Consider the following 5,566-nt stretch of genomic DNA (forward strand, 5'->3'; position numbering starts at 1 on the left):
CAACCCTCTCGGCTTGCCTTTTCTTTTGCGGGGAATACAGAATTTCTTCAATTATTCATATAAACCCCCTTGTCGATATTGCCAACGCGCCGTGCCTGTGTGACGCAGAGCAGAAGCAGTCCGGGGGAATTATATTCCTGCAATCTTAAAACCCAGCCCTCCTAAACCACCTTTATTTTATTTTTTCCCCCCCTTCTTCCCCCCCCCCCCTTTTGTTTTTGTTTTCTTCCAGAAGGAGTTTAATTCTCTTGCTTTGACGCTGGCAGCGTGGCGGGGGGAAAATGCACAGTCTCATAAACATTTAATTGAACTCAGCCGGGAATTTAAGAAAAATGTACCTGAGGTATAGGAGATTTTGCTGTGAGAGAATTATCTCGGCAGGACACCAGATTTCCCTCCCCGGCAACTAGATTTTTGAGAACCGTAGATATAAGTGACTAGCAAGAAGGAAAGCTCATTAGCCACAAAGACAAATTATAGCCCCTAATATAGGGATTTCTGGCTTTTGCTGCCTTTGGATGGGCAGAGCTGGGCCTTGCGGGGGGACGTTTGGGGGGACACAGCATCCGCCCGATTGCAGCATCCTTCTTGATGCATCTCGACAGCGCGGGAGGAAACTTTGGGTTTCGAGGAGTTTATAAAAAGCAAACGTTGAGCATTCGGAGCCAAGATGCTGGCACCCAGCTCACAGCCCAGATGGGGGGAGATGTGTTGTTTTTAAAAAAAAAAAAATAAATTAAAAATTAAAAAAAGACGAGAAGGGGAAAAAAAAAAAGAGCAACTCTAAAATAGCTTTTCTCAGAGGCTGTGCGGGGAGGGGTGTTTTCTGCCTGCCTGGGTGGGTGGGAGGAAAAACTGGCAGTGTTATCGGGGGAAGCTCGAAGGAGAGGTGGGCAGGGGGGTGGGCAGGACCTTCCCTCACCCCCCCATGGTCCCGGGCATGATCCCAGCCCCTTCCCACCCCGTCGGCTCTTGGGGGATTCAAATGGGAAGGAGAGAGCCCTGGAAGGGACAGACTGGACCCGGCTTGATGTGGCCAAGGCACGGGGTCACTGTCCCCAGACCCTGAGGGGTTTCTGCAGCCGATAAAATCCATCAGCTGCGCCTTGCGGCTGGTGCTGGGTGGTCTTTGTGCCACGTGTGGGCAGGGGTGCAGGCAGTAGATGCCATGGAGTGGCCAGGAGGTGTCACGGAGTGGCCAGGAGGTGCCACGGCTTGGCCAGGAGGTGTCGTGGAGTGGCCAGGAGGTGCCACGGAGTGGCCAGGAGGTGCCACGGAGTGGCCAGGAGGTGTCGTGGAGTGGCCAGGAGGTGTCGTGGAGTGGCCAGGAGGTGCCACGGAGTGGCCAGGAGGTGCCATGGAGTGCCCAGGAGGTGCCACGATGTGGCCTAGAGATGCCGTGGCGTGGCCGGGAGGTGCCACAACGTGGCTGGGATGCACCGGGTGAGGTTGCAGCGGGCGATGTGAGGAGCAGCCGAGCTCTGGGGGGGGTGGGACGACACGCTCCCAGCCCCCCGCCTCGCTGCTGAAGGCATCTCCCCATCCTCCAGCCCTGACCCAGGTGCTCCCGGCCCGGGCCCCTGCCACATCCCCGGAGGCTCCGCGGCTGCCTTGGCGAGAGATGCATTGCACTTCAGGATACCTCTTCTTCTCCCTGGCTTTTTAATGTTCTCTCTTCGGGGGCTGCTTTCTCTGCTCCTCTAATGTGCTTCGATGGAAACCCCTGGAGAGCTGCCGGTACTCTGAGCTTGCCAGCAGCGACACATTAGGATCTGTCATCTGCTGAGCATTACCTGATTTTAAATCTGTCTCTTTGGAGCTACGGAACTGCATGAGAAAATATTAAAGTAAACAATAAGTGGATTTACACAAATGCGACTGATTTCCATATTTTTCATCACTTCGTTTTATTACTGGGTTTACTGATATGCTCATTTATTTATAGGGCAATCCAGTATTGATTCATTCCGATGCACTATGCATAAACACATAAAAGAGAGTGATAACAATAGGAATACATTTTCACTCTTTTAAATACTGCATTTTTTCCAATAGTCTTCATTAGATCCGCTACGAGAATATGAGCTACGTCCTGCGGGGAGCCCCAGCCAGTCCCTCCGCCCAAGTGGCTCTGGATTTATGGGGGTGTAAGGGAGAGCAGGGTGTGATTCCTGCTCGGCCGCCTTCCTCCCTCCCAGGATGTTTTTCCACGGGAGTTTTTGTGGAATTTTGTCCCAAAAGGTGGATTTCAGGGTCCTGAGGTCGGGTTTCTTGGCTGCTTCTGTGCCAGGAGGGCACCAGCATGCTGCTGCTTCTCCTGGGGGGAGGCTCCTGGGGGCCCTGGGCACTCTTTTTCCCCTCTTTTTCACCCTCTTTTTTCTCTCCTATTTTCCCCTCTCTTCCCCCCTGTTTTCCTTCTTTGTCTCTCTTTCCCCCCTTTCATTTTTTCCCTCTTTTTTCCCCTCTCTGTTTTCCTTCTCGTTTTTCCTCTCTTGTTTCTCTCTTTTCCCCTTTTAAAATATTTTTCCCCTTTTTTCCTCTTTCCCCACATTTCCCTCTTCCACCTCTCCTTTTCCCCTCTTTTTTTCCCTCTTTCCCCCCCCCTCTTTCCACCTCTCTTTTCCCCTCTCTTTCCATCCTTTACCCCTTTCTTTTTCAAATTAAAAAAAAAAATACTTCTTTAATATATTTTTTCCCCGCAAAACACACTTTTCAGCACTCCCCATGAATATTAACCAGGGAGAGCAAAGCGCTACATCATCTGCGTCACGGGAAGGAGCCCATAAAAGCACGGTGATGAATGGCAAGCATTCCCCCTCCGCTTTTTCCTTGTAAATAGGAAGGAAAAAAACCCCCACATTTTGAAATATTAACCCGGGTGGCAGCGGATGGCCTTTTTGGGCCGTTTCTCTCTGCCGTTCCCAAATACATCTCATATACATTTAGGCCCCTATATCCTTCCTATATAATTTTTTCCTTGAGGAAGGAGGAGCAGTGCCAGGAGAATAAATTGTACCCACGGCAAATAAACCCAGCTTTTATTTCCCCCCCATCAGCTAAAGGGCAGTTTCTTTCTCTCACCAAAAGCTGCCCGCGATGGCAGTTTAATGGCAACAGCTTGAGACGGACAAAGTTTGAATATCCTTGCGACGGAGAAAAGAGCAAAGCGAAAGCCCTGCTAATTACAAAAGTTGCTTTATGAAAGATAATTCAAAGCAATAATTTAGCAAACATAATCAAGTAGCGCAGATGGGGATTTTGATGAATAGTTTGCAACATGCAATTAGCAGCTCTTGCAGTTACATATCATTAACCCTCAGAGCACAAAAATTATTTTCTCATTATTAGATGAAAAGGTAAAATTAAGCTGACTAGACAGTAAAGGAACAAACTACAATTAATTACCTTCATTTATTACAGTCATTATTTTAAACTTTTTTTTTAAACTCTGATAGATAGATGAAAACATCTAAATTAAAAGTTTTGTTCTGCTAAATGGGAGGTGAAATTTTGCGACGCTCGGGGTGTGCCCGCGTGCTGGGGGCAGCCCGACTCCGTCCCAGCTCCATCCCAAACCCAGGGACCAGCGGGAACCCCCCTCATCACCCCACTTCATCTGTGCCAGGGATGCAGGATCCCAGGGATGCTCGTCCCTGCCTGTCTCCTCTGCCGACCTGCACCGCTGCCACCAGCCGCCCGGGGAGCTGGGCGTCATTTTACAGGAAAGTATTTTTGCAGGGAAATAATTTTGCAGGAAAAAATAATCTTGTGGATTTGCAAGAAATCCAGCTCTGCTGGGAATTAACCCACCTAGGTGGCACCTTCTCATGCCGCTGGCTGGAAATTAGCCCGCTCCTTCGAGCCACGTTGGGTTCGATGCTGAAGCCTTTCGTTTCGGCGTGTGTGCCGTTAGCAGATGGTTTGGAGTTGCCAACTGTCAGCAAATGCACTGAAAAGATAAATAAAGCAAAAAATAAGGGGGGGTAAAAAAAAAAATCCAGAAAAAAATCCAACTAAACCAGCCAGTAAAAAAAAAAAAAAAATGTATTAAATAACGTTGGCGAAGGATAGTAAAAAAGCTTAAAATATTTTCCGTGCTTGCCGCGTTGTGGCTGGAGGCTGTAGCTCACCTGGGGATGGGCGGTGGGTGAGGCAGGAGGATGGTCCTGCCTGGCGGCAGGCAGGGGCTGGCAGGGCCAGCGCCGCTCCGGGGGCTCAGCCCTGCAAATCCTGCGGTGCAGAGAAAGGGAAGAGCTCGGGCACCTTCTCCCGGAGCTGCCCGGGATGCTGTGGGAAAAAGAAGGGGGTGATGGAAAAAAAAAAATAACCTAATGGGCTGAACATCCTCTGACTCCGCTCTCAGGAACTTTGCCAAAGCATCATTGAACTTGTCAGGAAGTATTACAACAAAATTAAGAACCAGCAGCAATTTTCTTGCGTTCGGGATCCTGTGCTTTATAAAGTAAATTATTAATGCATTTTTTTTCTCCGTTAAGCAGTTATTTGCAGCAGTCTCGGTATATTTCTCATTAGAAATAACATCATCTGAAGAACTTATATTGATTATTCTTTTTTTTTTTAATCTCCGAATCATGAACGTGAACAACATATTTCTATGACGTTCCCTTTAACTAGAATTCTCAGGCTTTATTTTTATATTATCGATCTTTTTGACATGAATTGCTTTTTGGCCTTGTGAAAACGTTGTGAGCTGCTTCTGCCTTCGGAAGAGTTGGGGGTGTGTGTGTGGTGTGTGTGTGGGAAAGGGGTGGGTGTGCGATGGGTGTGGGGGTGTGGGTGATGGGTTTGTGTGGGTGTGCGATGGGTCTCCAAGTGTGGGTGATGGGTCTGTGGGTGTGCGATGGGTCTCTGGGTGGGGGTGATGGGTGGGTGTGGGTGTGCAATGGGTCTGTGTGTGGGTGATGGTTGTGTGGGTGTGTGAGATGGATCCCTGGGTGTAGGTGATGGGTCTGTGGGTGTGTGAGATGGATCTCTGGGTGTTGGTGATAGGTCTGTGGGTGTGCGATGGGTCTCTGGGTGGGGGTGATGGGTGTGTGTGTGATGGGTCTCTGTGTGTGGGTGATGGGTGTGTGGGTGTGTGCGATGGGTCTCTGGGTGTAGGTGATGGGACTGTGGGTGTGCGATGGGTCTCTGGGTGTAGGTGATGGGTCTGTGGGTGTGTGCGATGGGTCTGGGTGTAGGTGATGGGACTGTGGGTGTGCGATGGGTCTGGGTGTAGGTGATGGGACTGTGGGTGTGTGAGATGGGTCTCTGGGTGTAGGTGATGGGACTGTGGGTGTGTGAGATGGGTCTCTGGGTGTGGGTGATGGGTTTGTGTGGGTGTGCAGTGGTTCTCTGGGTGTGGGTGATGGGTGTGTGTGGGGGTGCAGTGGGTCTCCAAGTGTGGGTGATGGGTCTGTGGGTTTGTGATGGGTCTTGGTGTGCAACAGGTCTGTGGGTGTGTGTGATGGGTGTGCAGTGGTGGGTTTGTGGGTGTGCGATGGGTCTGTGGGTGTGCACTGGGTCTGTGCACACGCGTGATGGGTCTGTGGGGGTGCGCGGCGGG

This window comes from Athene cunicularia (genome assembly GCF_003259725.1).
Source record: "Athene cunicularia isolate RWA chromosome 15 unlocalized genomic scaffold, athCun1 chr15_part1, whole genome shotgun sequence".
NCBI classification, from domain to species: domain Eukaryota; kingdom Metazoa; phylum Chordata; class Aves; order Strigiformes; family Strigidae; genus Athene; species Athene cunicularia.